The 12,926-nt window shown below is 39.1% G+C and overlaps 1 protein-coding gene across 6 annotated transcripts in view; it reads left to right on the forward strand.

The window, feature by feature from the left end:
- The window catches only part of BRAF (B-Raf proto-oncogene, serine/threonine kinase), a 173,824-nt gene that overhangs the window by 134,187 nt on the left and 26,711 nt on the right, over positions 1-12,926 (forward strand). The gene's annotated exons all lie outside the window — the stretch shown is intronic.

A 12,926-nucleotide genomic window follows, 5' to 3' on the forward strand; every position in this document is an offset into this window, starting at 1 on the left:
TTTTTTTTTTTTTTTTTTTTTTTTTTTTTTTTTTTTTTGCTTTTAAAGGTCAGGAAACTCAGGCTTTTAAGTGATGTCTATAGCTGCACATTTAATAAATAGCAGCAGAGGTGTTTGACTCAGAATCTGACTCCCAAGCCATTATTCTTTCGCCATATTCACTATGCTACTTTTACATTTTAAAATTAGAATAAAAGAGTAAAAGTGTATATAAGTACCAGTACCTAGAGCTCTGACTCAAGGTCACTTAGTGTGTAAGTGTAGGACCAGGACTGAAAATCAGATTGGGCTCTTAAATCTTCCCACTGAACTATCACCCTCCCTGTCTCAAGACTAAGTAATATATCTAAGTAATTTAAGTAATTTACATTGTTTACAAGCCTGTGGTCAGCCAGAGTGCTTATTGCAGCAAATGATCACCTCTTCAGTAACATTCCCACTTATCCACTAGACTTCAAACAATGTCAGCCTTTCATATAAGTTAGAATCTGAATCTGTTCAAATCTGAAAGGTATATTAAACTCTTGGAAAGAGTAAACCGTGGCAAAAGTAGTAAACATTGGTAAGAAAACAAAGCTTATTCTGCTCCCATCCCACCAGTCTCTTTGCTGTTTCTTCAAGCCAAGCATCTTCCCTCCTTAGCCTTTGTACTGGTTATTTTTCTCTTTGGGATACTCATTCCGCAAATATCCATAGAGCTTCTCCCTTAGGTCTCTGTTTAAATGTTACCTTTTAAAAGAAGGCTTCTCTCACTCATCATCTTATGTAACTAAGATTCCTACCCCACCGATGATACTTTCTGTATCCCTATCCTTTTGTTTTTGAGACTCAGCTGTATCGGACATATTTGTTTTTTGTCTGTCACCCCCACTAGAATATAAGCTGTATGAGATGAGGGGCTTTATTTTGTTCATTGTTTTATCCCTAATGCCTAGAACAGGGCCTGGCCTATGATAAGTACTCACTACATATCTGTTACATACACACACACAAAATGAAAGAATGATTACACATAACTGCATATTATTGCTGGTTTACCATTTGGAAGACAGAGAAGCATATCAAAACAGAAGTGTCAAGGAAAGAGAAAATGGTCAAAGAGAATAACAAAAGAATAAGGGGAAATGCTTTTGCTATATACAGAGGCAGCAAAGAATAGTACTAAAAATTGTTTTTAGAAACAGTGATGGGTAGGGCATCTGGGTGTCTCAGTCAGTTAAGCATCTGACTCTTGGTTTCAGCTCAGGTCATGGTCTCACGGTTTGTGAGTTTGAGTCCCGCATCAGGCATTGTGCTGATGGTGCAGAGCCTACTTGGGATTCTCTTTCTCCCCCTCTCTCTGTCCCTCCCCTACTCATGTGCATACGTGCCTGCGCTCTCTATCTCTGTCTTTCTCTCCCTCGCTCTCTCTCTCTCTCTCTCTCAGAATAAATAAATAAACATTAAAAAAACAGGAACAGTGATGGGGCAGTGGAATGCCACTATCAATAAAGACAAGAAGTACAATAGAGAGAACATTATCAAATTGCAATAGTTCTGTAGTCTGGGGAATAGTCAGTGAAGAGGCACAATATGATCCCATCACTTTACAGTTTGGGTTCTGTAAGCATAAACCTTTGCATCTGTCTATTCCAAAACACTTTGGTTATATTTTTAGGTAACTCTGACTATATAATGAGTACACCTAGTTATGAATTCAGATCATTCTATAAATTTATCATAGATTTTAATAGCTAAAAAAGTATTAATAGTAAATTTTAGGGGTGCCTGGGTAGCTCAGTTGGTTGAGCATCCGACTCTTGATTTTGGATTAGGGCACGATCCCAGGGTCGTTCGATCGAGCTCCATATCAGGGGTGACAGCCCAAAGCTTGTTTGAGATTCTCTCTCTCTCAAAATAAATAAACTTTTTTTTAACTGTAAATTTTAAGCCCTCTAGCAAGAGTTTATTACCAGCTTTAAATGAACCAAAGAAGATACAGTTCCTATTTTTTCTTTCTGTTCTTTATAAGACAGTAACATGCACCTGGTTAAATGTATTAACACATCTTTAGTTTCTAACGGCTTTGGCAGATGTGGGTTTCAAGTTAAGGTGACAGAGTTTTGCTGTTTTGAAACGCCACTAAAACTACAATCAAGGAATTTTTTTTTTTAAGCATGAACATATAAGGACAGAGATAACAGAGAGGAAGGAAACAATAACAACATTTTGAAAGCCAGAAAGCAGATGAAGTGGTAATGGAATTAATATACCTAAAAAAAGCTAAAGCCTTAGTTGGCAATGGGGAAATAAAGGCCAACCTGACACCACAGGTTCCTCAAAAGTGTCAGGAATTGGCAGTGCCGGCTGCCTTCAGAAGAGGGGAGATACGTAAGTGAGAGAGCATATCTGCAAATCTTCTCTAAATCCTGCATCCTGCTCTGGGTCGCTGGGTGACTGCCCCCTCCCTGCCCTACTGTAGACTTTTATATTCTCTGGGGAGAGGAAGATCAATTATATCTGGACTGGGGACATGGGCATGGAGATTTTGTCAGAAACAGAGGGTTGAGTGACTGTTTCCAGAAGGATGAATGGAGAGTTCCCCAGCACTCTGTTTTCAAAGATTCCCAGCCAAATGCTGGCAGCCAAACCTTCCCCTTTAGGCAGGAGATGGGAGAGTCTTCTCTGAGGAATCTTATCAACCGAGAGAAAAGACCCAAAGGTAGGGACATCAGGGATTCCACTTAGATCACTACACAAGGAAGTTAAAAAACAAGAAGCCCATCCATATGCTCAAACCTTCCAGACAGTTTTTTGAACCTTCATTTAGTCTGAGTAAGACACATTGTCTCTGGATTATCAAATGTCAGAGGTAAAGGGTGGGATGCCAATGACAGAGACCAAAACAAACGGAGTTAAAGAGGCAACAAGGAATAAACAAACACAAGGCAAGGAGAAGAGACACCTCTCTCCCCCGAATACCTACCAGTTTCCTCAGAGATGAAAGAAGATTTTTTATTCATGAAGCAAGAATAGATGCTTTGTTAGGAACATTTGGATAATAACAACAACAGCAGTGTTAAAATGTTGATATTGTAGCCCAGCACAAATTATATGCTTTGTACTTATTTAAACTTTTAAATGTCTGATTCCTCCTTCCCTGTCCTCCACCATCATTTCACAAAGGACAGAGCAAGCTAGATGTAGCTAACCGGTAAGTCCATAGTCTATTTAAAGAGCCACCTAATAGTGTACTTTTGCAAAGCCCCCGTTTCAAAATAGTCTGCCACCTGAATGTTTTCCAGATGTTGTTGATCTTTTCTGAATACTTTCTGAACTGTATTATTTTCCCCTAACTCCTTCCCAATTTGAAAGTATACAGTCAGCCACTGCTCACACAAAATGTATTTTGAAGTCAGAGAGTATAAGCAGAATAAGGATACAAGGTGCTGGGGTTGTAGTCATTCATAGGATAAAACCGTTAGTAATTAGGAAAATGAATCATTAGGACTTTCAAATGTGTCCCCTTCATTGGATTACAGAATATAAGCAGATGGGTGACATTTTTCCTGTGTGATTTTGTCTCCTTTCCTCAATGAAGGATCATTTCTGATTGCTAGGTTTACCTGAAGAGAGCAGAGTTGTTGTAATGGTAGATAAGGAGAGTCTCATTCCTCCCGAATCAGGGCTAGTATAGTATGTTTATCATCTTCTCACCTGACAGTCATTGACCTTAGGGCCAAGATATTTTAAAAATGTTGTTACTTAAGAAATTTCACGAATGATCAATCTGTCATGCCATTTCCTTGCAGGACTTTTAATTTCAGTATAATATTTATTGTATAACTTTTCATTTAACTTTATCAGAAAATTTACTAGGTGTTAAATCAAGAGAAAGTTGTGGTCTGTTATTATACCCACAGAAGTGTTATAATCTGAATAAAGATAATTAAAAGTAATTTGGGGATAAAGCCTCACGATTTACTTTTTTAAAAAATAATGAAAAGTATGCCTCTTTACTTAAAAACAAACCTAGTTTTGGGAATGCAAGCTGGTGCAGCCACTCTGGAAAACAGTGTGGAGGTTCCTCAAGAAACTAAAAATAGAACTACCCTACGACCCAGCAATTGCACTACTAGGCATTTACCCATGGGATACAGGTGTGCTGTTTCTAAGGGACACATGCACCCCCAAGTTTATAGCACCACTTTCAACAATAGCCAAAGTATGGCAAGAGCCCAAATGTCCTGGTGGATGGATGGATAAAGAAGATGTGGTATATATATGTACAACGGAGTATTACTCAGCAATCAAAAAGAATGAAATCTTGCCATTTGCAACTACATGGATGGAACTGGAGGGGATTATGCTAAGTGAAATTAGTCAGAGAAAGACAAAAATCATATGACTTCACTCATATGAGGACTTTAAGAGACAAAACAGATGAACATAAGGGAAGGGAAACAAAAATAATATAAAAACAGGGAGGGGGACGAAACAGAAGAGACTCATAAATATGGAGAACGAACAGGGTTACTGGAGGGGTTGTGGGAGGGGGGATGGGCTAAATGGGTGAGGGGCACTAAGGCATCTGCTCCTGAAATCACTGTTGTACTATATGCTAACCAATTTGGATGTAAATTTTAAAAAATAAAATTAAAAAAAGATAATAAACCTAGTTAAAATAAAGATGGAAGGATGAATTAAAGCTGAAAAGAGGTGAACGTGTATCAGTGATTGAAAATAATTCCAGTTGGTCAAAGAATATTTAATTATAGTGAGCATGATTTTCCAGTGGATAAGAACAATGATACAAAAGAGGGTACTGGTAATCAGAAAAGTAAAAACTAAAACAAGTACTATTTTTCACCCACTGGGATTAGCAGAATACCTGAATTCAGACAGAATTGCGTGTTGAGAAAGATGAGGGGAATTGCTTACGGGCACCTGATGCAACCGGCCCCCCCTGGTGTGCTCCAGAAGGTCTGATAAAATGGAGAGTACCTGACCTGCCCCGAGAGATGCCAGCTTTTGTTCCATAAAAGGTTTATATGGGAAGAGATGTGTTGCAGGAAAATATATAACAGTGAAAAATTATAAATTTAAATGTCCATCAGAGGACTTGGATAAATAGAATATTGGCACCTCTGTGCAGGAGAATAATACACAGCAGAAATGAATTACGTATCAACATTAGCTTTAAGACACAGTATCAGGTGAGAAAAGCTATAGCACGAGACCACTTGAAATTTTAAAAACAAAACATTTTTATATGTGGGTTGTTTTTTTTTTTAAGAGAGGTGTACATAAGTATGCAAAAGTATTAAAATAAGGATTAGCAGACACACACCAGATTGAGTAGTGGTTTGCAAGAATGGTGGAAGGGATTGGCATGGGGACAGCTATCAGGGAGAGAAGAGCAGTTGTCTTATCTATAACACGTTGATTATTTCTGTCTTTTAATTTAAAACAAAAGACTCCATAGTTGTGTTTTACTTTCATTAGTTTTATGAACTGTGAAAACCGGGAGGCCAATGTGGAAAATTTTTAACAGAATTAATTATGGTGAGAAATATGAGTGATTGCTGCAGTGATTGCCTTTGGTGCAGTTCTTAATTTCAAAATAAAAGTTATTATAGGGAATACATAGTCACTGGAGAACACCCAGGAAATGTGAACATCAGTCAGCACCAGTAATCCGCCTGGAGATAATCACCATTAATATTCTGATGTGTATTGTGTGTCCTTTCAGAATTCGGTACTTAATAGTATACACAGTGAGTTATGTTGTTGTTCCAAGTATGGACTCGCACTGGTTTTACCTTTTTTCATTCTTATTTTAAATATCTTTCTTGATCAGTAAATACTATGTTTTAACCCCACCTCTGCTACATACTAGTAACTTACCCTCTCCTTCTGTTTTTTATACCAGCTACATTCTCTGGTTTTTTATATATGCAGTAATGTGTTTAGCAAGTGCTTACTATGTGCCAGACTTTGTTCTGGGTACTTATATATGCTACCTCATGTAATCCTCAATAGCCCTGTGAGGTATATCCTATTATCCCCATTTACTTATAAAGAAACTAGGGTTTAGAGAGATGAAGTAACCTGGCGCTGACACTTTGGTGTCAGAGTATATTCCTTTACACGTTGCTGCTTCTCCAGCTTAGTCTTTTCAACACCTCAAGTGGGCTCTTAATGTAATACAGCAGCCATACTTTTTTTTTAAGATTGTTCGTTCTTCCTTTCTGCTAGAGGGTGTCTTACCTTCTCTATCCTCAAACCTTCAACACCTCTCCCAGAACAGTCAGCTGATTTCCTTGCCTGTGATTTCATTGAGAAAATTAGAAGCACCCACCACATCTGCCCACCCGCCTATGTTCATGCTCAATTTTTCTGCCTTATCACTAGGAGTGAAAGCCAACCCTTCCTTTTCTTATGCTAGATCCCTGTCTTAATTCCCCTACTCACTGACATCTTTGGAGTAAATCTCCCCTGTTCATCTTCAGCTTTTCCTTTTCTACTGGATTTTCTTTCATTTAGAAGATCTTCCTTATAATGCACATTTGGCAGAATGTTGACAATTGTTGAATCTAGGTGGAGATTGTAGGGTGATTATTGTACTGTTCTTTCAACTTTATGCTTAAAAATTTCTTAATAAAAAGTTATGGAGGACCCATCCTTGATTCTGCTTCCCCCTCAAGTTATCACCTCATTTTTCTATTCTTTACAGTAAAACTTGACAAAAGAGTTGTTGATATTCACTCTGTAATTTCTCTTCCCTTTTATTGTGGATCCCACCTGGTCAGGATTTTGTCCCAATACTCCACTGAAATACTTCTTAGTGGGTCCAGTGGTTAGATTTACAGTCTCCATGTGTTTGTACTGTCAGAAACATATTCTGCAGTTGATCATACCCTTCTCCGATGAAACCCATCCTTAACCCCTTGCTACTCAGAATCTGGTCTGAGTAGCATCTCTACCACTTGGGAGCCTTTTAGAAATGCTGAGTTTTAGGGGTGCCTGGGTGGCTCAGTCGGTTAGGCATCTGATTCTTGATTTAGGCTCAGGTCATGATCTCACAGTTTGTGAGTTCAAGACCCACCATGAGTCTCTGTGCTGACAGAGCAGAGCCTGCTTGGGATTCTGTCTCCCTCTCTGCCCCTCACATGCTGTCTCTCTCTCTGTCTCTCAAAAATAAATAAACATTAAGAAGTATTAGTGAAAATGACATTTAAAAAAAATTTTTTTTTAATGTTTATTCATTCTTGAGACAGAGACAGAGCATGAACAGGGGAGGGTCAGAGAGAGGGGGAGACACAGAATCCGAAGCAGGCTCCAGGCTCTGAGCTGTCAGCACAGAGCCCGATGTGGGGCTCGAACTCACGAACCACGAGATCATGACCTGAGCCGAAGTCGGAGGCTCAACCGACTGAGCCACCCAGGTGCCCCGCGATATGGCATTTTAAAAAAAGAAATGCTGAGTTTTAGGTGCTACCCCAGATCTTCTGAATTAGAGACTATATTTTAGCAAAGTCCCTAAATGATTTGGATGCATATTAAAATTTGAGAAGCACCCTTCTCCTGATTTTCCTTCTACTTCTCCTTTGTAGCTAGTTCTTCCTCAATGCTTGAACCTCGCTGAATGTTGGAACTCTCCAGGAATCTCCATTCTCTTGGTGATCTCATCCAGTTTCATGGCTTAAAATACTGTTCAGTTACCACTTATATACCCATCACCATCCAACTCACTTCCTCTGAACTCCAAACTGTCCTATCCAGCTGTCTGCTCCACATTGCTTGACTGTCTAATGGACATCTCATGTTTAGCTTGTCTCCTACTGAGGACCTGACCTTTTTCCTCAAGCCTGCTCTTCCTACAGTCCTTTCATCTTAGTAACTGGCAACTCTGTTCTGTCAGCTGCTTATGTCAACATTTTGTAGTTATCTTTGACTCCTCTCTTGTTGGCACACCATACACCCAGCCTATTATCTCCTGTTCACTCTGTCTTTAACGTAGATCTAGAGGGGTGCCTGGGTGGCTTAGTCAGTTAAGTGTCTGACTTTGGCTCAGGTCTCGCTATCATGGCTCATGAATTCAAACCCTGCATTGGGCTCTCAGCGCAGAGCCCACTTCGATTCTCCTGTCTGCCTTTCTCTCTGCCCCTCCCCTACTCGCACATGTGCTCACACTCTCTCTCTCTCAAAGATAAGCATTAAAAAAAATTTTTTTTTTTTAAATCCTGTTTTCATTTTTGGGGCAGCTGGGGGGCTCAGTCATTTGAGCGTCTGACTTCAGCTCGGGTCATGACCTCACGATTCATGTGTTCAGACCTACGTTGGGCTGTGCACTGACAGCGCAGAGCCTGTTTTGGATTCTCTGTCTCCCTCTCTCTCTGCTGCTTCCCTGCTCATGTGTTCTCTCTCAAAAATAAACAGGGGCGCCTGGGTGGCTCAGTCGGTTGAGCGGCCGACTTCGGCTCAGGTCATGATCTTGCGGTCTGTGAGTTCAAGCCCTGTGTCGGCCTCTGCGCTGACAGCTCAGAGCCTGGAGCCTGCTTCGGATTCTGTGTCTCCCTCTCTCTCTGCCCCTCCCCCAGGTGCACTCGCTCGCTCGCTCTCTCTCTGTCAAAAATAAACATTTAAAAATAAGTAAACATTGAAAAATTAAAAGAAAAACGTATACCTAGAATCTGACAAATTCTCATCTCCTATTCTGCCGTTCACTCTGATTCAAGCCACCATTAACTCTTGGCTGGCTTAGTGCTCTTCTTCCACCCTTACCTACCTTCAGTTTATTATTGTTCAGCACCCAGAGTCTTTTTTGAGACTTAACTCAGGTTATGTTGCTCCTCTGGCCTCCCAGCGTCTCACATTTCACTCAGAAAGAAAGCCAAAGTCCTTACAATAGTTCCTCAAGGTAACCACCACCACAATCTCTCTGCTTTCGTATTACCTCTCAATTCATTTACTGCTCTTCCTTCTTGCTCCCTCTGTTGCAAGCCAGTGTGCCCTCTTGCCGCTCTTAGAATTTGGGAAGCACATGCCTCCCTTAGGGCCTTGCCCTTGCTAGTTCCTTTGCCTTCTATGATCTTATCTCATATCTGCATGACTCTCTCCCTCCCCTCCTTTCAGGCTATCATCAAAAGGTCCTTTGAAAAGAGGCCCTCCCTGCCCTAAAATCACAACCCCCTGCCAACTCATCATTTCCTGTCCCCCCACTCACAGAATACTGACACATCTTTCTTCTTTTCCGTCTTCTGTACTAAAACGTAAGCACCTTGAGGTAGGGCTTTTCCGCTTTATCTTCAAGACTTAGAACAGTTGTTGCTTAGCACATAGTGGGCTTTCAATAAACACGTGTTAAAAGAAAGAAGAAACCCCTTCACAGGTGCCTGGCTGGCTCAGTTGGTTAAGTGTCTTACTTTGGCTCAGGTCATGATCTCACGGTTCTTGGTTTCAGGCCCCGCATCATACTATGTGCTGCCAGCATGGAGCCTGCTTTGGATTCTCCCTGTCTCTCTGTCTCTCTCTTCTTCTGTCCCTCCCCCACTGATACTCCCTCTCTCAAAAATAGATAAACATTAAAAAAATTTTTTTAGAAGGAACCCCTTCAAGGTAATCATTATTACCTTCATTTTTTAGGTTAGGAATCTAAAGCTGAAAGGGATTATGTAAATGTACCCAAGGTCATATGGCTAGTAAGTGATGCAGTTGGAATTCAAAACCCATGCCCTTTCCACTCTGTCCCTCTTGTTATGTCGCTTACGTCTTCTCGGCTCTGGTTTTCCCATTAGTATAAGTGCAATTATTGCTGTTTTGCTTGCCTCCCAGAGAAACATGAAGTGGTTTTTTGTTGTTGTTGTGTTGTTTTTCTTGCAGTGATGCAAAAAAAAGTGTTGTTTTTTTTTGCAGTGATGCAAAAATATCCTGAAAACTTTAAAAGGCTGTATGTGTACATGAGGGTGGTAGAAATTTTTTTCTTATATAAGTTTTACAGTTTTTGCTTTTAGTTTTAGGTCTTAAATCTACTTTAGATTGATTTTTGAGTTTGGAATGAGATGAGGGTTGAAGATTTTTTTTCTCCGTATGGATATCCCAGCAGTATTTGTTGAAATGACTCCCCTTTCCTCCACTGAGTTACCTTGCTTTTATAAAAAAAAAATAAATATGCTTCTGATTTTGGACTTGTGTTTGAAATGAACTTCTAAAAAGAGTAATAGGGTTTTTGCTATTCCATCAGTACCATGATATTCCATGTTTATAAAACATTCCCACTTACTGTTTTTAGGCCAATGTTTTACTTAGAAGGTTTGATTTTCCAAGGGGGATTATACCCTCTCTAATGCAGGTCCCAGCTAGGAAACAAAAAACACATAGAAGTATCATATTCATTGGTTAGGAGATTTAATATTATTAAGATGTCTTCCTTCCCAAATTGATCTGTAGATTTCATTTTAACCCCAGTCAAAATATCAGTTAATTTCTGTAGAAATTAACAAGTTGATCATAAAATGTACTTGGAAATGCAATGGCTAGAATAGTCAAGACAATTTTTGCAAAGTTGAAGGACTTCTAGTGTCAGATTTCGGAACTTTGTATAAAGCCACAAGGCCATGTGGTGTTGGCAAAAGAATGGTCATATAAATCAACAAACAGAATAGAAGGCCTAGAAATATATCCGTAAGTCTATGGTCAGTTGATTTTTTTAACAAGATGTCAAGGTGATTCATGTGGAAAAGGTAGTCCTGTCAACAAATATTGCTGGAACAAATGGATTTCCATAAATAAATAAACAAATAAACACACGATTAACCCTTACGCAACACAAGACATTAATATTAACTTGAAATGGATTAAAGACTAAAAGTTGAAAATCTAGACATTCTAGAAGAAACATTGGGGAAAATCTTTATAGCCTAAAGAAAGACAAAGATTTCTTAGGATACAAAAAGTAAGGATCATACAAGAAAAAATTCATAAATCGGACTTCATCAAAATCTAAACCTTTGCTTTTTGAAGACACTGTTAAAAATGAAAAGATAAGCCACAGATTTTAAGAAAATGTTTGTAACATACATTATCTGATTAAAAGACTTGTATCTAAACCATACAAGAACTCTTACAACTCCGTAGTTAAGACGAAGTATCCAACAAAAAGAGTCGGCAAAAGATTGGAGTACTTTATTTAAAAGGCATAAGAAAGGCAAATGAACATGTGCAAAGATGTCCAACATCAGTAGACATTAGGGGAGGTAAATTAAAACTCCAAGACACCACTCACTACACACCCACTAGAATTCTTACCATCAAAACCAGCCATTCCGATTATTGGCAAGGTTGCAGAGCAGCTAGAACTCTTACGTGTTGCTGGTAAGGATCTTAAATGGGACAACCACTTTGGCAGTTTCTTTTAAAGTTAAAAAAAACACATGAGCAATCCTAGTCTTAGTTATTTACCCAAAAGAAGTGAAAGCATAAGTCAACAACAGAGACTTGTACTTGAATGTTCATAGTATCTTATTCATAATTGCCAAAAATCAGGAACAACCCAAATGTCCAAGGGCTAAATGGTTAGGTTGTGGTATGTCCATACTCTGTAATACTGCATGCAGCCAGTGTGTGAATCTTAGAATCATTATACTGAGCAAAAGAAGCCATAGATTTTTTTTATGTGATGTTCTAGAAAAGGCAAAACTAATCTCTAGTGACAGAAATCATTATCAGTGGTTGCCTGAGCTGAAGAGGGTGTTATTAATTGCAGAAATACATGAAGAAAGTTTTGGGGGTGATGGATATTCTTCATGTTGATTGTGGCTGGTCATTATACAAGTATATATATATTTGGCAAAACTCAAACCGTACATAAAATTGGGTGCATCCTGTGTTGTAGACAAGTTATACCTTAATAAGTTTGATTTTTTTTTTAATGCGATAGAAACCAAAAACTACATAAAAATGGATTTTAGGCCACTCAGAGCACAACACAGCTGGAAAAGGTGTGAACTTCACTTCTTACGTATTTTAATTATTTTATTTTATTTTTTTATTAATTTTTTTTAACATTTATTCATTTTTGAGAGACAGAGTATGAGTGGGGAAGGGGCAGAGAGAGAGGGAGACATAGAATCTGAAGCAGGCTCCAGGCTCTGAGCTGTCAGCACAGAGCCCAGCTTGGGGCTTGAACTCACAAACACGAGATCATCACCTGAGCCAAACTTGGATGCTTAACTGACTGAGCCACCCAGGAGCCTGATATTTTAATTATTTTAAAGTATAAATGATTGTTGACTGCAGAGGAGTAGCAGAGTCTCATTCCCTTCAGTCTTACTCACTTTGCACAGTGTGGTTATGAGGAGAGTGGAGAGCATCAAAGTAGAAGGGACACTGTAATTGAAATTGTTTGGATCAAATATTGTCACCACCCTCATGCATATTAGTCCCGTCAGCTGCCACACCCTCCATAGGTTTCTGGGGAGAGATTCAGCTTGCTACGTGAAGTCTAATGAACATTTTTGAAATTGTGTACCATTTGGTGAAACGGGATTCAAATGCTAATGTCTTGGAAGCCAGTTCTTTGGTTTTAGAAACAGTTGAAAATACAAGAAAAGAATAGTGAACTTCAGTGAGAGACACTTGGGACTGTTACAAACAGGCAACACCGATAAATCAGGCAAATACTACAGCAAATGTAGCCTTAGTGATTGCATTTCAGCAAGGCATTTGAGTGATAATTCTCATGATGGCGTTGAGGAGAGGATCAAGAGATGTAAATGCATGGAGAATTGGACTAGGTTCATAAGTGTATAACGATCATCATCCCCGAAGCTATTAAGCTGAAGGAGATTTTTGTTTCATTCTGCTCCTGAGTGTGACTAGCATGTTTACACATAACTTAGGTGAGGGCATCAAGAGCACACTGATCTTTTTTTTTTTTTTTTTTT

The sequence above is a fragment of the Herpailurus yagouaroundi genome, unplaced genomic scaffold, assembly GCF_014898765.1.
Source record: "Herpailurus yagouaroundi ecotype Mexico unplaced genomic scaffold, PumYag 100, whole genome shotgun sequence".
NCBI classification, from domain to species: domain Eukaryota; kingdom Metazoa; phylum Chordata; class Mammalia; order Carnivora; family Felidae; genus Herpailurus; species Herpailurus yagouaroundi.